Raw genomic sequence first — 22,496 nt, 5'->3', positions numbered from 1 at the left:
ACGGAAGCACGGAACACTACGGAGTGCTTTCTGGGTTTCCGTTCCGTACCTCCGCACCGCAAAAAGATAAAACTTGCTCTCTCTTTTTGCGGAATGGACAGATCGCTGACCAAAAAAATAAAATAAAAAAGCCTTAAAAACAGCGTCCCATTAATTCCAATGGACAGCAGCACTTCATGTGGAAAAAAGCAGCAGCATGCCTTCCCATGGGGGAGGAATCCACACTGAACCTCCCATAGACATGGACGAGAAGCATCAAAACACCACGCCGTACGGGTTCACACTTTTTTTGCGTGGATCCACACCAAAAACTACAAGCTGAAAATGCAGTTTTGTACTGAAGTAAACACCCATTGGTTACAAAAGCTAACTTTGAAAACTGCACAAAACACCCAAAAAAAATAATTTGCGCTGAATTTTGCAGTTAGTTTCAAAATCCATCATGTGAACATTCCTTTAGGGCCATCGTTTTCAGCAGGAAGATATGAAATTCATGTAATGGTCTACAAGAAAAGTTGGGCTGTGATTGGTTGCCATGGACAAAAAGATGGGGATTTCTTTTAACAAATTCATAAATCTACCCCAATGTTCCCACTGACAGCAAGCACAGTTGTTGAAGATTGTAGAGCAGTGAGAAATAAATGATATATTTATAATGATTATACCATAATTGACGTAAAACCTGCTAAGCTAATACTGAAGTGAAATATTCAGAGGCCTCCAGTCACGTATTCCAGCATGGCGGGCGAGTGGCGAGTACGCGGGAACTGTCATGACTCATGACCACATTGCTGTCTATGAAAGACTTCAGTACTGCTTGACCACAAACCCTCTGAAAACACAGTGACATCCCGAGGGCCAAGATGTGCCTGCTAGAATCACTACATTACTCACAGTCTGCTGCCTGGCACTTCTTTCTTCACAGACTCATACCAATAGTGCCAGCCACATGCCCCTCATGTAAAGTCATCAGGACATTGTGCACTACAGAACTTCCCCACAACGTTGGCCTGGGTTCACACACATATTGGGGGAGATTTAGCAAAACCGGTGTAAAGCAAAACTGACTTCGTTGCCCATAGCAATCAATCAGACACCATATTGGAAAATAAAAGGTGGAATCTGATTGGTTGCTATGGGCAACCAAGCCAGTTTTCCTTTACACCGGTTTTGATGAACCTCCCCCAGTTTTATGCCCGACTTTGATACAACTGATGACATTTGTGAGCGCTGTGTTCACCAGTCAGGCTTCCATAGCCGATATTGCCAGCATGCTCCATTTTTCTGTCCGGCGCAGGGAGACCCCCAACGGTGGGCTAGAAACCTATAGGATCACGTCCCTTCCATTCCAGAGGGAAACTACAGTGGACGGTCTGATATGTGGGAACCCAACCTAAAGACTAGTCACAAATCCGGAGTAGAATGGCAGAACTATACAGGCAGAGCATGGGGATCTGGTCGACAATCCCTAGAAGGCCTTGTTCACATTTCTGGTTTTCAGTGACATGTACTGTCGGCATTTTCTGTGGACAGCACACGTAACCCATCGATTTTAGGCCTAGTTTACAATTTACGGTCTGTCATCAGTCATTGCAAAGCAAATCAATGTGTGGGGCAGAAACACAGAACAGGTGCAGATCTTTCCCTTATACCTCATCTCTGCATAGCTTGCACCCCTGGTTTTGGCACACGGACATGTAAACTAGGCCTAAGGGCTCGTTCACACGACCCCTCCGGAATTGCAAACCCATTGAAATGAATGGGTCCACATCCGTGATACGGAATGACAACGGAACGGTGCCCGCACTGGCAACCAATGTGTTAAACACGAGGGAGGGGAGGCCGGCCGCACTGGCCACCAATGTGTTAAATGGAGGGGGGGGGAGGGGTCTGCCCCTGCTGCCTGGCAGCACCTGCCAGGCAGCAGTCATGTACACAGTCCTTTTAGTATATTCTAACCTGAAGCGTCCCCATCACTATGGGGACGCCTCTGTGTTAGAATATACTGTCGGCTCTGAGTTTTCATGAAGTGAAAAATCAGATCTAAAAAGCTTTTATGCAGACGGATCAGCGGATCCGCCTGTGTGAAAGTAGCCTACGGACAAGGATGACGGACGCGGATGGCAATCTTGTGTGCATCCGTGTTTTTTCACGGACCCATTGACTTGAATGGGTCGTGAACCGCTGTCAGTCAAAAAAATAGGACAGGTCCTATTTTTTTGACGGACAGGAAACACGGATCACGGATGCGGCTGCAAAACGGTGCATTTTCCGATTTTTTCACGGACCCATTGAAAGTCAATGGGTCCGCGAAAAAAAAATGGAAAATGGAACAGCGGCCGGGGATGCACACAACGGTCATGTGCATGAGGCCTAAGTGACAGGTCTGTGCGGCGCATTGCTTATAGCACAGACCTGTCACTTACCAGTAGGAGGAGCGCCCGGCCGGTCACAGACATCGCAGGTAAGTATAATGCTTCTATTGCTAAGTAACCATGGCAGCCAGGACTGCAGTAGCGTCTTGGCTGCTATGGTAACCGATCGGAGCCCCAGCGATTAAACTGGGACTCCGATCGGAACTCTACGCTGCCACCAATAATGGGGGAAGGTGATTTTAATTAGGGGGGGGGGGGGGGGGGGAGGAGGGGAGGCCGCACTGGCCACCAATGAATATAATACTGGGGAGGGAGGGGGACCGCACTGGCCACCAATGAATATAATACTGGGGAGGGGGGGGCCCGCACTGGCCACTAGGGATCGACCGATTATCGGTTTGGCCGATATTATCGGCCGATATTGAGGATTTTGAACGTTATCGGTATCGGCATCTATTTTGCCGATATACCGATAACGTATTGGGAACACAGAACGCGCTGCTCTCAGCGCGTTCTGTGTTCCCTCCGCAGCACAGGGGAGAAGGAAGCAGTGTCTCATCCCCCTGTGCTGCTGCTGCCGCTGCCGCCAATGACAGAAGAGAAGACAAGAGGAGGGGAGGGGCTGTGGCCGCTGCGCCACCAATGAAGATAAGCCTTTCATTCATTCATATACAGAAGGCGGGAGCTGGCTGCAGAATCACATAGCCGGCTCCCGACCTCTATGAGCTGTAGCTGCGATCTCCGGTAGTTAACTCCTCAGGTGCCGCGGATCGCAGCTACCGCTCATAGAGGTCGGGAGCCGGCTATGTGATTCTGCAGCCAGCTCCCGCCTCCTGTATATGAATGATTGAGAGACTTATCTTCATTGGTGGCGCAGTGCGCCCCCCCCCCCCCAAGCCCCCCAGTATTAAATCATTGGTGGCGCAGTGCGCCCCCACCCTAATCCCGGCCAATAGTAAAAACATTGGTGGCGCAGTGCGCCCCCCCCCCCCACCCAGTATTACTCATTGGTGGCAGTGGCCACAGGATCCCCTCTCCCCTGCTCCTCCGATCGGAGCCCCAGCTGTGTAAGCCTGGGGTTCCGATCGGTTACCATGGCAGCCAGGACGCTATTGAAGCCCTTGCTGCCATGGTAAGCTCCATGCTGCTGTGTGCACAAAGCACAGAGCAGCAGGGACAGTGTGAGCTCCTATTCACCCTGATAGAGATCTATCAGGGGGAATAGGAGAAGGGTTCTAGTCCCCAAGGGGGCTAAAAGTTAGTAAAAAAAAAAACAAAAAAAAAAACACAAAAATATTAAGTATAAATGAAAAAGACTTATAAAAAAAAATACACATTAACAATAAACAAAAAAATACACATTAACAATAAACATATTAATTTTCAGCAGATTTGTGTAGAAATTTTTTTTTTTCTCAAAAATGAAAATTTCCCAGAATATCGGTATAAATTATCGGCTATCGGCCTGAAAGTTCACAAATTATCGGTATCGGCCCTAAAAAATCAATATCGGTCGATCCCTACTGGCCACCAATGAATTTAAAACTGGGGAGGGAGGGGGTCTGCCCCCTCCTGCCTGGCAGCACCTGATCTCTTACAGGGGGCTATGATACGCACAATTAACCCCTCAGGTGCGGCACCTGAGGGGTTAATTGTGCGGATCACAGCCCCCTGTAAGAGATCGGGTGCTGCCAGGCAGCAGGGGGCAGTTATTACACAGTTCTCAGTATATTCTAACTTGAAGCGTCCCCATCACTATGGGAACGCCTCTGTGTTAGAATATACTGTCGGATCTGAGTTTCACAATCTAACTCAAATCCGATGGTATATTCTAACATAGAGGCGTTCCCATGGTGATGGGGACGCTTCACGTTAAAATATACCATCGGATTGGAGAAAACTCTGATTCGATGGTATAATAGGGACTCCTGACTTTACATTGACAGTCAATGGGGGACGGATCCGTTTGCAATTGCACCATATTGTGTCAACGTCAAACGGATCCGTCCCCATTGACTTGCATGTAAGTCAGGACGGATCCGTTTGGCTCTGCACGGCCAGGCGGACACCAAAATGACTTTTTCCTTCATGTCCGTGGATCCTCCAAAAATCAAGGAAGAGCCACGGAAGAAAAAACGGTCACGGGTCACGGAACAACGGAAATCTGTTTTGCGGACCGCAAAAAAAAACGGTCGTGTGCATGAGGCCTAAATCTGATGCCAGCAATATACACACTTATTTACCTAGTTCTGTTCTGGCCATTTGTTGACATGCAGTTGCAGAGCTGTTGGGGCGTGTAACAATAACACCTGAGGGTGTCAGAGACTGCCTTTCCCCTCCCCCTGCACTGTAAAGATAGTGAATAAAATTGCTGCTGGGATACTCCTGTTATATAGGTGGGAATACAAGCCCCAGCTGTACCGTACAATGACACTGCCGATACACAGAGGGAGATTTATCAAACTGGTGTAAAGTAGAACTGGCTTAGTTGCCCATAGCAACCAATCAGATTTCAAAATCAAAAATGGAATCCGATTGGTTGCTATGGGCAACTAAGCCAGTTCTACTTTACACCAGTTTGATAAAGCTCACGCATAGGATCTTCCCCCTTCCCCGTGGCTTGTTTCTCCATCCAGCACAGCTTCCGCATTGAGGTTCTGTGCACAGAAGCAGACCTGCTCCATCAGGCTTGTGCACCAAATGCCATCAGGGCAGGGAGAGAAGCTGACATCACAGGTCATGTGACCTCAGCTAACTAGGAGAACGGGCCACTGTAGATAAGGTGAGTGAATTGAAAACTCCTTACGTTTGCTTAGTGTAGGGCCGTTTACACGGGCCGAGAATCGCACAGATTCATAGAAATGCTCGTTAGAGATGAACGGGCAGTGCAAATGTACCGCAAAACGCTCGTTCATCGAGAAATCCGATCCTTTGTGCGCAAGCAAAAATGATCATTTACAGGCAGCAGATTGTGCTGTGTAAACACGATCTCCTGCCAGCAAACAACAAGTCAGTATGGGGCAGAGCAATACTATGGAGGAGATCGCTGCATGAAAATGGATGACACTATTATGGGGGATCTGTGGGTGGCACTGTTACGGGGGAGGGGGATCTGTGCACTGTTACGGGGAAGGGGATCTGTGCACTGTTACGGGGAAGGGGATCTGTGCACTGTTACGGGGAAGGGGATCTGTGCACTGTTACGGGGAAGGGGATCTGTGCACTGTTACGGGGAAGGGGATCTGTGCACTGTTACGGGGAAGGGGATCTGTGCACTGTTACGGGGAAGGGGATCTGTGCACTGTTACGGGGAAGGGGATCTGTGCACTGTTACGGGGAAGGGGATCTGTGCACTGTTACGGGGAAGGGGATCTGTGCACTGTTACGGGGAAGGGGATCTGTGCACTGTTACGGGGAAGGGGATCTGTGCACTGTTACGGGGAAGGGGATCTGTGCACTGTTACGGGGAAGGGGATCTGTGCACTGTTACGGGGAAGGGGATCTGTGCACTGTTACGGGGAAGGGGATCTGTGCACTGTTACGGGGAAGGGGATCTGTGCACTGTTACGGGGAAGGGGATCTGTGCACTGTTACGGGGAAGGGGATCTGTGCACTGTTACGGGGAAGGGGATCTGTGCACTGTTATGGGGAAGGGGATCTGTGCACTGTTATGGGCATAACAGTGCACAGATCCCCCTCCCCATAGCAGTGCCATACACAGATCCCCCTCCCCATGTCCATTTGTACCTGGGTGGTAAATGCATTTACGGTCATAGGGGAAGGGGATCTGTGCACTGTTATGGGGAAGGGGATCTGTGCACTGTTATGGGGAAGGGGATCTGTGCACTGTTATGGGGAAGGGGATCTGTGCACTGTTATGGGGAAGGGGATCTGTGCACTGTTATGGGGAAGGGGATCTGTGCACTGTTATGGGGAAGGGGATCTGTGCACTGTTATGGGGAAGGGGATCTGTGCACTGTTATGGGGAAGGGGATCTGTGCACTGTTATGGGGAAGGGGATCTGTGCACTGTTATGGGGAAGGGGATCTGTGCACTGTTATGGGGAAGAGGATCTGTGCACTGTTATGGGGAAGGGGATCTGTGCACTGTTATGGGGAAGGGGATCTGTGCACTGTTATGGGCATAACAGTGCACAGATCCCCCTCCCCATAGCAGTGCCATACACAGATCCCCCTCCCCATAACAGTGCCATCCACAGATCCCCCTCCCCATAGCAGTGCCATCCACAGATCCCCCTCCCCATAGCAGTGCCATCCACAGATCCCCCTCCCATAGCAGTGCCATACACAGATCCCCCTCCCCATAGCAGTGCCATACACAGATCCGCCTCCCCATAGCAGTGCCATCCACAGATCCCCCTCCCCATAACAGTGCCATCCACAGATCCCCCTCCCCATAGCAGTGCCATCCACAGATCCCCCTCCCCATAGCAGTGCCATCCACAGATCCCCCTCCCCATAGCAGTGCCATCCACAGATCCCCCTCCCCATAACAGTGCCATCCACAGATCCCCCTCCCCATAGCAGTGCCATACACAGATCCCCCTCCCCATAACAGTGCCATACACAGATCCCCCTCCCCATAACAGTGCCATACACAGATCCCCCTCCCCATAGCAGTGCCATACACAGATCCCCCTCCCCATAACAGTGCCATACACAGATCCCCCTCCCATAGCAGTGCCATACACAGATCCCCCTCCCCATAGCAGTGCCATCCACAGATCCCCCTCCCCATAACAGTGCCATCCACAGATCCCCCTCCCCATAACAGTGCCATCCACAGATCCCCCTCCCCATAACAGTGCCATCCACAGATCCCCCTCCCCATAACAGTGCCATACACAGATCCCCCTCCCCATAACAGTGCCATACACAGATCCCCCTCCCCATAGCAGTGCCATACACAGATCCCCCTCCCCATAGCAGTGCCATACACGTCACGTGAGTAAGTGACGTTACGTCGCCGTCCGCTCTGCCTGTTACTGGAGCTTCATTGTAAGGTAAAATAAAGATGTGCTGATTTAAAGTAAACCGCCCACCCGCATGGCAACGAATTGGCGATTATTCGATAACTGGATTCGTCGACAACGAATCCCGTTATCGAATATTATCGATAAAGTCGTTTAATCGTCGCAGCCCTAATATATACCTTAGGTTGGGTTAGCGCAAGCAGCACATCTAATTTATTGACCGTAAATGCATTTACCACCCAGGTACAAATGGACATAGTGGTGGACCCCGACATAAGGACCAAACACTTCATCTGACAGCCATTCCTTCCACCCCCTCCATACACATTCAGTTCTGTTGACTTCATGCTTACACATTTGGGCTCCTTTCAACCTCTCTTTCTCCCACCAGTCATAGTAAAGACAATTTCACATCTTGATCAATGGCGCACCACTGAATTCAAGTTGGACTGCAAAATTCCCCTTGCAGCACTAGGAGCAGAGGTAACATTCGGCAGCCAGACTCCTACCCCGGCCCCAGGTCATTTCATGGCATGCACTGCCAGAGCAGTGGTTCTAGCACCTTCACGTTGTGCATGAGATAGCTCTAGGACCGTTTTAAGCACAATCTAAGTTCCAGCATGAACCTGGTCTTCAATTACTCTGATTTTGCCAATGTTTTCCACTGATCATCAGAGCCCTACAATTAACACGATTTATTGACTGTGACCATAGGAATGTGTAGAACCTGTAGAATTCAGCTTCAGAGTCCAAGTGAAATAAACAGAATATTATACATTGAAGTGTACATGGAAAGAATATCCCCGTCCTGTCTGTGCCGACTCTAGAACAAGGAAGTGCTGTATAAGAACCAGGAAAGATCAGGAGGAATGCGGATAGAAAGGTGTTTTCTCAAGGCCACCGAGTACAAGCAGCTAACCACAGACTAAAGTAAACTGCAATAGATTTAGCTTATCCAGAAATCTTATTGGGTCGCCCAAACCCAGTCACTAGGATTAGACTAGTTAGGGGCTACCACTACACACTGTGCCTTGAATGAAACTATGGCCTCATGCACACGGCCATTGTTTTGGTCCGCATCCGAGCCGCCGTTTTGGCGGCTCGGAAGCGGACCCATTCACTTCAATGGGGCTGCAAAAGATGCGGACAGCACTCAGTGTGCTGTCCGCATCCACGGCTCCGTTCCGCGGCCACGCAAAAAAATAAAATATAACATGCCCTATTCTTGTCTGCACTTTGCGGACAAAAATAGGCATTTATATTGAAGGCTGTCAGTGCCGTTCCGCAAATTGCGGAACGCGCACGGACACCATCCGTGTTTTGCGGTTCCACAATTTGCGGACCGCAAAACACACCACGGTCGTGTGCATGCGGCCTATGGCTAATGGTATATTACGGTAAATGTCCACTCATTAAATGGGCTGTCCCATCTGGACATTTACGGCATGCGCACATGTTGTGTCATGAAAGTCTGATAGGAGCCTATGCCACCTCTCTGGAAACGGAGAGGAGACCACACATGAGCAGCTCTCTCCATTCACTGGTAAGGGACTTCCTAAAATCACAGAAAGCGTGCTTGGCTAGGTTCCATATCAGTGAATGAAGAGAGCGATGCATGCGTGGTGTCCTCTCCATTCTTGAGTAAGTTGCCGGTTTCCAGAGAACCAACTATCAGACATTTATGACATATTCTGAGGCTATGCCATGAAAAGTTCAGATGGGACAACCTCTGCAATTAGCTTCCCTCAGAATAGGACTTCATTATCTCATAGCTGGTTGTCCTGAGTCCCAACACGCTGGCAAATCAGCAGTTTGAAGGGGCTACAGAACTTCTGTGAGCCTCTTCTTTGGCACGAGATGTCATGTTTGTTCGACACAAGGCCTTTGTGGAGCTCAGTCCTATTCAAATTAATGGGATTCAGCTGCAATACTAAGCACAGCCACTATATAATGTATGGCGCTCTGCTTCACGTACTAAGAAGAGGCTGCAGAGGTCATCAATGTACCTTAGCCCCTTCAAACAGCCGAAGGTTGGGTATGTCGGGGGTCAAACCCACGCTGGTTAGACCTAAGGATAGGTTATCAATATTTAAGTCCACGAAAACCCCTTTAACATTGTTGTTTTATTCTAGGTCCAAAATGTTACGCATTTCTAATGTGTCTTTACAGCTGGTTTTTGTGAGACCGAGCTTCAGCCCGAGAGCATGGTACAATGGCGGTAGAGGAGCAGAGCTCGGTGAGGTTTAGGTTGATAATATGATTTGGAACATCATTTCTGAGAAAAAAGGCAAAGCAAGTCCTAGGACAGGACCTATAACTAAGCAAGAATACGGCACTAATATAAATGAAGATATTATATCAAGAGATCCTATGCAAAACAGCATTTTTTATTCAAAGTTGTCTCAGGTCAGCAGGAAAGTTACTGGCATACACAAGTTGATTAACGACTTCAAGGTCCTCATGAATAAGAAGCGATACCCGATCACAGTCACCTTGCTAAATCTGCTATCTGAAACTCAACCCGGCAGAGACTGCATTGTTTAACCTTTCCAAGAACCCATGAAAGGCCAAGCACAGGAACACGGATCAGCCCATCCACCAGACATGGTCACTTTTCCTGGCAGTGCATTCACCGGCACACACCAAAGCGTTCTCCTTCATGATTCTTAGGCTAGTTTCAGGGTACTTTCACACTAGCGTTTTTGTTTTCCGGTATTGAGTTCGGTCCTCGGGGATCAATACCGGAAAAAAACTGATCTGTTTTATCCTAATGCATTATGAAAGGAGAGCATCAGTTGCAGGATGCATCAGTTCAGTCCCTCTTCTTACGTTTTTGGTCAGAGAAAATACCGCAGCATGCTGCAGTTTTCTCTCCGGTCAAAAACCCTGAACACTTGCCGGAATGCCGGATCCCGCATTAATTTCCATTGAAATGCATTAATGCCGGATCCGGCCCCAAGTGTTCCAGCAAACAGATCCGGTTTTGCGGTCTGCGCATGCGCAGAGCTTTAAAAATGGAAAAAAATATATAAATACCGGATCCGTTTTTCCAGATCACAACCAGAAAGACGGATCCGGTATTGCAATGCATTTGTGAGACAGATCCGCATCAGTCTCACAAACGCATCTGTTTGCGTCTGGATTGCCGGAATCCTCTGCCGCAAGTGTGAAAGTACCCTCACACTAGCGTCAAGGAACTCCGGCAGGTTGTTCTGGCGGGTGAACAGCCTGTCGGATCCATGCTGCCGCAAGTGCGCGCCTGGACTACCGCTCCGGCCCCATTGACTAGAATTAAATGGGCGGGCCGGAGTTCCGGCGGCAGCACGGCAAACATGACGAGAGGCGGCCAGAATAAAAGTACATGTCCATGACCTAGAACATTTTAATGGCACACGGATAGCTTGCCGCCGTGTTGTGCTTCTATCTGTATCCTAACCAAAATATCATGTAAGATGCCAACATAAAAGTTCTACCATAAGGGAAATGTCAGTTTTTATATGGACCCTTTATATGATTGGACCTTTTTTTGCAAGCTACGTCTAAAATTTGCTTTTACACCTAGATATTAGGAGCCAGTCAAATTCATCCAATCCAGGGGCAGCTTTTACTTTTGTTAGGCTACTTTCACACTAGCGTTCGGGTGTCCGCTTGTGAGTTCCGTTTGAAGGGTCTCACAAGCGGCCCCGAACGGATCCGTCCAGCCCTAATGCATTCTGAGTGGATGCGGATCCGCTCAGAATGCATCAGTTTGGCACAGTTTGTCCTCCGCTCCGCAGGCGGACACCTGAACGCAGCTTGCAGCGTTCGGGTGTCCGCCTGGCCGTGCGAAGGCAGCAAACGGATCCGTCCAGACTTACAATGTAAGTCAATGGGGACGGATCCGTTTGAAGTTGACACTATATGGCTCAATCTTCAAGCGGATCCGTCCCCCATTGACTTTCAATGTAAAGTCAAAACTGATCCGTTTGCATTATCATGAACAAAAAAATAATAATAATTTTTTTTTTTTTTTTTGTTCATGGTAATGCAAACGGATCCGTTCTGAACGGATCTAAGCGTTTGCATTATAGGAGCGGATCCGTCTGTGCAGATACCAGACGGACCCGCTCTGAACGCAAGTGTGAAAGTAGCCTTAGTGGCACATTATCCGAATGGTCAGTGCTTAAAGGGATTGTCCAGCAAGAATCATCCACAGGTCCAATGAATCAAAATCGGGCTTCCTTCAGTGCTTGTCAGGCGATCGGCTCGACGGTTCAACCGCCGAGCATGCAGCTGCATCTGAGATCTGGCGGGAAAGTACGCCTGGACAACCGCTTTAAAAGACTATGCACAACTTTGGGGGCAATTTTTTTTTATTACTGCATTGTACTCATTTTGAGCTAAAAATATTTTTGTTAGGCTACTTTCACACCTGCGTTTAGGTCGGATCCGTCTGGTATCTGCACAGACGGATCCGCACCTATAATGCAAACGCTTAGATCCGTTCAGAACGGATCCGTTTGCATTACCATGAACAAAAAAATATATATTTTTTTTTTTTTTTGTTCATGATGATGCAAACGGATCCGTTTTGACTTTACATTCAAAGTCAATGGGAGACGGATCCGTTTGAAAATTGAGCCATACTGTGTCAACTTCAAACGGATCCGTCCCCATTGACTTACATTGTAAGTCTGGACGGATCCGTTTGCCTCCGCACGGCCAGGCGGACACCTGAACGCTGCAAGCTGCGTTCAGGTGTCCGCCTGCTGAGCGGAGCGGAGGACAAACGGAGCCAGACTGATGCATTCTGAGCGGATCCGCATCCATTCAGAATGCATTAGGGCTGGACAGATCCGTTCGGGGCCGCTTGTGAGCCCCTTCAAACGGAACTCACAAGCGGAGCCCGAACGCTAGTGTGAAAGTAGCCTTAATTGGTCTTTATTATTTTGTGTTCAGAGATGCTCTAGTAGCACCCTTTGGATTTTCTGTCTTCTCCATCAGACCAGGAGCTGATGGGCTCCTTATCTCTACTCTCTGACCTCCTAAACACCCATTATAGCTCATTCCTTATCTTTCTGATAAGAATGTGGCTTAAATAAGGATTTATGACCTCTTAATAGCTTAGAGACACCAGAGATATTTAGAGAACCAGTCACACAGCTAGAAAAGCCACTTAACCCTTTGTGACAGAACGGCTCCATATTTTTAATAAAGGCCAAAATGAAAACATTTATTTAGCCAAAAATGGGTAAAATGCAGTCATTAAAAAAAAAAAATTGTGTACATTGAATTTAATGTAAAGCTTATAGTCTACATATTAATTTTTGTTCTAAATATATCCAAAATTTTGAGTGGTTTAATGTAATTTTATACATCACTATGGGATTTGGATTTTTCTTTTTTTTGTTGGTCTTCCCACTTTACAGCTATAGAGTTTACTGATAAAACGCTAAACACAAAACCCATTGTGAATTGTGTTGTGTTTTTTTTCTAATTCCACCCCATTTGAATTTTTTTTCCAGCTTCCCACTACAATGTTTGCAACAGTAAATGGTGCCATTAAGTAAAAGCACAAAAAAAAAAAAAAAAAAACACACACACACACACACACACACACACACACACACACACACACACACGGCTATGTCAATGGAAAAATAAAAAAAGGAAGTTATGGCTCTGGGAAGACTAGGAGTAAAAATCGAAAACCGAAAAATTGAACATGGCCCGGTCCTGAAGGGGTTAAAAAGGTACCAGGCAGAACCCCTCTTTGGATACGTTACTCAAACCACTCACCCATCCAATTTTCAACCATAGGTAAAGAAGCAGAACAGCATGCCAAAAGTTGAGTCCACTTTCGGCGATTTTATTTCACATGCTTTGGTCTGTTCCAAACGCTTGCGATTTATAAGAATAAGAAGTGCAACGTTTTAGGTAATGACCCTTCTTCAGGCATGTGTTAGGGATCGGCACAATACAGATAGCCAGGAAGGGACCTGCAGAGTAGTATAAGGAGTGGAGCGAGTTCCAATGCCGCCGGACCTCGTTATAGTAAATGGGACCAGACAGCAACAGTGCAGCGTCTGGCAATGCCGGAATACAGAGATATCCAGCAGGCTACACGTGCTAGTGTGAAACTAGTCTTAGGCTACTTTCACACTAGAGTTGTTTGAATCCGGCGTTCAATTCCGACACCGGAACTGCCCGCCGGATCCGGAAAAACGTGTGAAAACGGATTACATTTGAATCCTGATCAGGATTTTGATCACAATGAAAAAATGCATTGGAAAAAACGGATCCGCCATTTATGGACTTTAACTTTTTTTCAAATTTTTCGGGTTTAACATTCAAAAGCCGGATATGGTTTGACGGAACACACGGCGCCGGATCCGGTGTTAATGCAAGTCAATGGGAAAAAGGCCGGATCCGGCGTTCAGTCAAAGTGTTCAGGATTTTTGGCCGGAGGTAAAAATACAACATGCTACGGTTTTCTGAAAAGCCTGATCAGTCAAAAAGACTGAACTGAAGACATCCTGAACGGATTGCTCTCCATTCAGAATGCATGGGGATAAAACTGATCAGTTCTTTTCTGGGTTTGAGCCCCTAGGACGGAACTCCGTGCCAGAAAAGAAAAACGCTAGTGTGAAAGTACCCTTAGGCCCCTTTCACACGGGCGAGTTTTCCGCGCGGGTGCAATGCGTGAGGACCTTTTCTCCCAGGTCCTCAAAGAAGGAAGACAAGCCGGGCTGCGCTAACAAGGGGATGAGGTGAGTTTCATTTTTATATATTTTTTTTAACCCCGTCATCCTTCTGTATTAAGAATGCTATTATTTTCCCTTATAACCAGGTTATAAGGGAAAATAATAAAATTTACACAAAACCGATCCCAAACCCAAACCTCTGTGAAGAAGTTCGGGTCTGGGTACCAAACATGCTGATTTTTCTCACGCACGTGCACAACACATTAAAACGCTTTGCACTCGTGCGGAAAAGTCACGCATTTTCCCGCAACGCACCCCGCATCCTATGCAGCCCTCACACACGACGCTTGTGTGAAAGAGGCCTTAGGGCTCATGCACACAAACGTATTTTGTTTCCATGTCCGTTTTATTGTTTTGTTTTTTTTGTTTGTTTTTTGCGGCCCGTATGCGGAACCATTTACATCAATGGGCCGCAAAAGAATGGAAATGACTCAGTGTACATTCTGTATCTGTATGTCCGTTCCGCAAAAAAACTGAACATTACGCATTACGGACAAGGATAGTACTGTTCTATTAGGGGCCAGTTGTTCTGTTCCGCAAAATGCACAATGATTTAGTCCGTATTTTTGGCGGACTGAAAATACATATGGTCGTGTGCATGAGCCCTTATGCTAATAATTCACAAGCTGTGAACTTGATGGATCTGGGCTAAGCGTGTGAAATAAATCCCCTGAAGCAGACAACTTTTGGCACGGTATTATCCTGCAGAATACAAAGGTGTATGGGGGTGACATATGCAGTGCCTACAGCTCCGCAATACAGAACCTAAGGCTGGGTTCACACTTGAGCGTTTTACAGCGCGTTCAAACGCGCTGTAAAACGCTCAACACATGAAAACCAATGCTTCCCTATGGCCCTGGTTCTCACTTGAGCGTTTTACAGCGCTGAAAAACGCGCTGTAAAACGCCCTACGCTCAAACAAGTACTTGAGCTTCTTTGGGGCGTTTTGACGCGCGTTTGTGGCCATAGGACATTGCAGTCAAACGCGCGTTTACTATTGCAAAAAACGCTCGTCAAAAACGCGCGTTAAACGCGCATATCAAAGACGCTCAGGTCTGAACCCAGCCTAAAGGCCTCCACACAGCCTCCGTGTACGCCGTGACCAATATGTCACCATTTTTTAAAGTATCTACACTTTGGTTGAAATCAGCACACTTCCCTCTAAATGCCGACACTTCAGAAACACTGGAGCCGGCACTTACTAAGTTCTCAAGGACATAAATGTTCTGTCATGTCAAAAGTAGCACTTTACAGCATGTTTAAGTAGTATTTAGAGACATAACCCTCACCGTGTAAGACACAGTTACCACGCAAGCAAAAAATTGCCGTCCCAGGCAAACAACCGTATCTGTTCTCACGGTTCGCGGATACACATAACACAGGTACGGGCTACGTAAATCCACATTTTCCCATCCGCAGGTCCCGCAGTATGTTAGGGGCTATGGAAGAGACATATGGATACGGACAGCACACAACGCGTCGTCCGCATCTTTTTTGGCCCCATGAATGCGGACTGAAATAATGGTTGCGTGCCTGAGGCCTTAGAGGAATGAAAACCAGCATTAAAAGGGAATCCGTCACCACATACCTCAGTATTAGCGCTCATGCACACAACCGTATGTATTTTGTGGGCCGTAAAAAACGGTTCCGCAAAAAATAAGGATGACGTCCGTGTGCATTCCGTATTTTGCAGACCGGAACAGCTGGCCCCTAATAGAACAGTCCTATCCTTGTCCGTAATGCGGACACTAATAGGATTTGTTCTATTTTTTTGGGGGCGGAACGGACATATGGAAACGGAATGCAGGGATGTGTGTGGCATACGGATGCTTTAAGCTAAACAAAACCAGATAGACATATTTTTCTAATTTATATATTTTTTTAATGTTAGACTTTTAAATGTATAGTCTATGAATGATTATGGGAGGGGGGGGGCAGTCGTGCCTTAGCTGCTGCTCTGTCAACATGGACCGTGCTCTCCGAGCATAAAAAAATAAAAATAAAACACACACACACAGGATTTAAGTTATTAAGTTATTTTCTGAAGGTAAATTTATTTTAAGAAAAAAGCTAGAACATGTCCTATACTTGGCCGCAAAATGCGGAACACAAGTCAACGGGTCCACCAAAAAGATGCAGATGCAACACAGATCGAATGCGAATCGCAAACTACATATGCATGTGGCCTTAGAAGCATGAAAAACAAAACCGAAAAGGTTTCACCCACCTTATATCCTGGCTGCACCTCCAAACCAGCCCGATTTAGAACCTCAAGACCATTTTAGAATATTAGTCCAAGTGACCCGACCTGGTAATGGATAGGACTTGTCTTCTGCAAATTAAAAGGGGTTTTCTAAGGATGGGTCATCAGTATCTGATTGGTGGGGGTCTGACACCCGGGACCCCCACTGATCAGCTGTTTGAGAAGTCAGCAGGTGTACTGTGAGCACCGCAGCCTTCTGCTTTTCATAGGCCAGTTACAATATGTTCATCGTTCACATGGCCTAGGAGCAGCTCCAAGCAATACCAAGCACAGCCACTATACAATGTACGGCGCTGTGCTTGGTGAGCAGAGAGAAGGCAGCGGTGCTCACCGGAGAGCCGGTGCCTTCTCAAACAGCTGATCGGCGGGGGTCCTGAGTGTCGGACTCCCACCGATCAGATACTGATGACCTATCCAGAGGATCGGTCATCAGAAAAAGAAAAAAAATATATACACAAGTGTATTCTGCTGTGTAAAGGGGGGCGTTTTGCAGGGCATGACGTGTTCAAAACGCCAAACAGCTTCCCATTGTGCACATGGGCATGTATATTTATTTCTTCAATGGGAATGGGGTAAAATATGTTGATGTGTATTGGGAGCGTACCACAAGGACCTGATCTCAAAGGCAGCCTAATAGCGGTGCCAGCACACAACTGCCAATACCAAGGCGTCTGCCACACACAATTACCTACTGTAGTGTAGGCCACATAAAAGCTTGATAAAGAGGTCCAAACCCACAGCAGTGCCCTCTTCAGAAGCGCCCCCCACAGCAGTGCCCTCCTCAGAAGCGCCCCCCCCCCCCCACAGCAGTGCCCTCCTCAGAAGCGCCCCCCCCCCCCCCCACAGCAGTGCCCTCCTCAGAAGCGCCCCCCCCCCCCACAGCAGTGCCCTCCTCAGAAGCGCCCCCCCCCCCCCCCACAGCAGTGCCCTCCTCAGAAGCGCCCCCCCCCCCCCACAGCAGTGCCCTCCTCAGAAGCGCCCCCCCCCCCCCCACAGCAGTGCCCTCCTCAGAAGCGCCCCCCCCCCCCCACAGCAGTGCCCTCCTCAGAAGCGCCCCCCCCCCCCACAGCAGTGCCCTCCTCAGAAGCGCCCCCCCACAGCAGTGCCCGAAGCACTCTCTGCCAACAGCCACCTCTTCCATCTCCTTCATAAACAAGCATGGCATCAGCTGACTACTCCGGTTTATTTCCATCAGGAGCGCAGACACCACTGCCTGTGGCTTATTTACCATGAAAACAAATGATCTAGACGGCTGAACATCAACATAACCAATCCTTCTTTCATCCGCCAGCAGCGGCAGTCAGGCTGGCACCATACACACTACTGTCAACTGACATGAATCTTCTATACATGGCCGACTGAAAGTAGTAAGCAAAAAGCCAATCAGCAGCCTCCTGAATGTAGCGCCCTCTACAGTGGTCAGGCGTGAAGAGGGAGGTCCTTTCTTAAACAATGCCACATCCAGAACTGTCCCCACTGAACCCTTATGGGACATAAACTAACCAGGAAAAAAATAAAACAAAGTAACACGTGGCGCTACAAGTGGATTTTGATGCAGAATTCACCCCATGAATTACAAACATAGTGACATGGTGTGGCAAAACTTCGTTACTGTATTAGGCCTCATGCTCACGACCGTATTTTGGATCCACGTCGGATCACTATATTTTTAGGGATCACACATGGACTCACTCATTTGTATGGATCCGCAAAAAGCAGACAGCACACAATGTCATTCGTATGCTGTCCGATTCTGTATGTCCATCCCGCAAGTTATAGAACGTGTCCTGTTCTTGTCCTTTTTGCAGACAAAAATAGCCATTTACGGGACTGAGAAAAATGTGGATTGCACATGGCTGTTATCGGCATTTGGCGGATCTGAAGTTTACAGACTGCAAAACCGAAACGGTCGTGTGCATATAGTCTTAGGGAGCATTCACACAACCATATCTGCCCAGAAACTGCAGATGCACAAAACATGGACACCTGCTGTGTGCATCCAGGATCCTATTGTAAAACTGCCATTCTTGTCCTCCGGTTCTATAACCATGTTCTATAATTTGCAGAACGGATGTGGACAGTACACCTATCACACCCGTCTGTACTCTGTTGTCTGCAATTTGTGTGTCCCCATCAAAATGAATGAGTGCACGTATGATTCATGTGAATGCTCCCTTAGAGCAAGCTGGAGGATGGCCGAATCTTCGACACATTTGCCGGATTTGGCCCGATCGCCGCCAGACCCCATTATAGTTTTTTTTTTTTGTATAATTGTATTTTTATTAAAGCAATTATAAAAGTAGAAGAAACATACACAGTTTCATAGAAAATCCGCCGGTCATCAGGCGAACAGTAAATAAGCAGGTTTTGACAATACAAGTAAGCCATATAAATGTAAAACAAGCATTTCAAGTTTCAGCAATTATAATTCGTATAGTGATATATCTGTGCAAAAACTGCCTATTTCTGAGCAGTCATGATATAAAAAGAATATTCTCAATATCATAAACATAGGACAGGACAAGATACAAAAGGGTAGACAAAAGGTTGGGTAAGGGTGGTAGAAAGGAAACTTAGTCCAGACCCCATTATAGTTAATGGGGCAGGACGGCATTCCAGCAGTAACAGACCCGACAGGTAGTTCTCGAACGGAACAACCTGCCGGATCTGTAACACCCAGTTCACACCTGAGCGTTTTACAGCGCGTTCCTACGCGCTGTAAAACGCTCAACAAGGAGAAACCAATGCTTCCCTATGGGAATGGTTCTCACCTGGGCGTTTTACAGCGCGTACGATCGAGCTGTAAAACGCCCGACGCTCAAACAAGTACTTGAGCGTTTTTTTGGGCGTTTGTCGCGCGTTCCCGTACATAGACTTTCGGGAACGCGTGACAATGGGCGTTAGCTTGTCTCTGTATGCGCGCTTGTAAACGCCCGTACAATCGCGCATACAGAGCGCTCCTTTCAGAACGCTCAGGTGTGAACCCGGGGTAAAGGCTCGTGCGAAACTAGCCTTACATTGTAGTTTTCTCATCTGAAAACTCAGAGTAAAATGTACAAGGCATCCCGTGTATAAACGTACCCTTATGCAGTGTCTAATCCAGGAATGCTCAACCTGCGGCCCTCCAGCTGTTGTAAAACTACAACTCCCACCATGCCCTGCTGTAGGCTGATAGCTGTAGGCTGTTTGGGCATGCTGAGAGTTGTAGTTTTGCAACAGCTGGAGGGCCGCAGGTTGAGCATGCCTGGCCTAATCTTTCAACCTCTGTGTAAAAACTAGAAGGGTCCAGCTTCTGATAAAACAATACCCTTTATTCGATGCGGTAAAATCCATACAAAACAAGACAGATACAAAATCGACGCGTTTTGGATATGAGTAAGGACCGTTAACTTGAGATCCGAAATGCGTCGATTTTGTACCCGTCTTGTTTTGTATGGATTTTACCGCATCGAATAAAGGATATCGTTTTATCAAAAGCTGGACCCTTCTACTTCTTACACAGTTTATGTTCGCTTTGTCCTGGTCACATCCGTGCCTCTCGTACGATACGCAGGCGAGCGCTGCAATTTGACTTTCTATAATCTTTCAATCTCGTGTTGGTGGCACCTTGTCTATATAGAGGACATTACATTTTACAGAACACTCCACTAGGACTGATACCACGCTATAAAAACAGAATACCAGTTTGGACGCCAGGTCAATGATTTAACTACGAGCAAACAACAGCCAAGAGTCCGCTGGCGTCTTCCATACGAAATGCATTTTTTCAAGTAATAAAACCTTGTATGGTCAAGATGACATCTGCCATGAATGCAGCTCCGCAGGAACAAGCCTTCATTCACCAGGACACAACTATTCCATTACTCTCCGCTGTATTTGCAGATAAAAGTAAAGGAAAGCTTTTACACACAATATTTTGTTGAAACAAATCCATTTCCAACTGTCTGCATAAATCAGCATTCCTGGTAAAGCATCTGTCAGGTCCATGTGCTGCTGAAGGAACCAACGATCTGGCAGCGCTCGGCTCACAAGCGTCATCTGTTAGAGGAAATTCATGCACAATATACTGAACGGGCACCGTGCCTGGTCAGATGGGCTTACTGCTGCCCTGCCCTTGGCGTTCAGCATCGTAGCCTAGCTTTAGCGTGACCAAACAGAGGGACTGCAGGTCTGCGTCCCTCAAGTCCTCAATGATCTAGCGCCAAGATGATGTGCCTGTAGAAATGTGTGACCGCTGCAGCCAATCTTCAGCTGGTTAAGGCACAAGACCGCCGAGGCCAGTGATGGGTGTATGGGCACATCACCACAGCAGCCACGCGGGTCCAGCCTATTTTTATGTATGGACATCATTTTACAACTGACAGCGCTTATGCTTCACCACCACTCCTGAATCCTGTGGCTAGGGGATACATTTGAGTAGTTTTAGCCGCTGTTCACATTTTGCAGACTTGCCAATCTTTTATAAAATATTTTATAGTGTCAGCAACACTCTTGACATTTCTTCTTTCCACTGGCCGACCCGTTACATGTGCTCGTGGTGGCTGAAGGCATCTGTGTTGGTCCCATGTTCATATGTGCCCAGATCTGATGCTTTGATATGTGCGAATGAGCCTCTAGTAGCAACGGGGGGCCTTGCGATTCCTCCTAGAAGCTCCATGCCCTCTCCACTTTGACTGACAGGACCAGGCAGTGTAAATGTGATCTCACCTGGCCCCGTCAATAAAAGTACAGGGGGAACAGCAGTTGTAGAGGGAGCACAGCCTCTAGGTGTAACGGCAACGCCCCCGTTGCATATAATAAAAGATCATTTTTCTCAGTAATACAGGTACATATGAACATGGGACCTACACAGATGCCTTCAGCTGCCAAATGCACATGTAACAGGTCGTTCTTTTGCGGCCCTGTTTATGAGAATTGTGACCCAGAACCAAAAGGAAAAAAAAAAAAACGAACGGATACAGAAAATGTGCATGACCCCTTAATGTGAAATGGAGTGGTAAAATAAAGCCACCAGGGTCAAGTAACATACCAGGCCATTAATGGGTTGCCTGGTTTCCGATAAAGAACCAGGTAGTACCTGAGAACAGATATAGTGCGGCTGCTCCAGCCCAGCTTTATTGAACCAGCTGCAACGGATGACGTCACGTGACCCTGCAGCCAATCATTGGCCTCATTGGTGCATTCACTGATTGGCTGCAGTGGTCATGTGTTGTCCAAAAAATTATTCACTAAAAAGTCGGTGGGAAAGTGGTTGTGTAAGGCCGAATGCACACGGATGTGTTCCGTGGCCGAGAGCGGTCCGTGGTATGCCGGGCTGGATTCCTGTTCAGAGCAGGAGCGCACGGCGTCATTGGTTGCTATGACGCCGTGCACTTCATGCCGCCGCTGCACTATAGTAATACACTCGTATAGTGTATTACTGTAGTGCAGCGGCGACATGAAGCGCACGGCGTCATAGCAACCAATGACGCCGTGCGCTCTGAACAGGAATCCAGCCTGGCATACCTCGGACCGCTCTCGGCCGTGAAACACGTCCATGTGCATTCGGCCTAAGCCTGTCAAGCTGATTTAAGCCAGATTTATCAACGGCAATTAAAAAAAATATATATATATATGGTCACAATCTTAGGCTACCTTCACATCTGCGGTAGCAGTGCCTGGGCGCCTGTTACTGCAGGCAAGCGGAGGATCGTCCGGACACAAACCGCAGCATGCAGCGGGTTCTCCACTAGTCAGCTGGTTGTGGTTATACTTTAATGGGGCCGGCAGACATTCTGTACGCATCCGCCAGCGCCGGATCTGGTTCAGTCAGGAAGCTAGCCTTCCTTCAGTAAAAGGGGTAGAAAGACAGACGTGTTAAACTTAAAGGGGCTGTCTCACTTCCGTAAGTGGCATTTATTATGTAAAGAAAGTTAATACAAGGCACTTATCACATTATACACTGCTCGTTTCCCTGGTTACGACCACCCTGTAATCCATCAGTGGTGGTCGTGCTTGCACACTATAAGAAAAATGCCAACCTCTCTGGTGGCCAGGACCGTGGGAGCTCACATAAGCTGGTACTTTATTCTATAGTGTGCAAGCACTAAACTCCTCAGTATAGGCCATCACTAGCTGATCGG

At 47.6% G+C, this 22,496-nt stretch overlaps 1 protein-coding gene across 5 annotated transcripts in view; it reads right to left on the bottom strand.

The window, feature by feature from the left end:
• Positions 1-22,496, bottom strand: part of CSNK1G3 (casein kinase 1 gamma 3) — a 146,280-nt gene that overhangs the window by 110,792 nt on the left and 12,992 nt on the right. The window contains exon 2 of one of the 5 annotated variants that reach the window (XM_040415957.1): positions 16,339-16,443. The exons of the other annotated variants lie outside the window; for them this stretch is intronic. The gene's annotated coding sequence lies outside the window, so the exon portion shown is untranslated. The remainder of the gene's footprint in view (positions 1-16,338; positions 16,444-22,496) is intronic. 5 annotated transcript variants of the gene reach the window in all.

This window comes from Bufo bufo, chromosome 2 (assembly GCF_905171765.1).
Source record: "Bufo bufo chromosome 2, aBufBuf1.1, whole genome shotgun sequence".
NCBI lineage: Eukaryota > Metazoa > Chordata > Amphibia > Anura > Bufonidae > Bufo > Bufo bufo.
The sequence above is the reverse complement of the archived record's forward strand: the minus strand, read 5'-3'. Positions and strand labels throughout refer to the sequence as shown.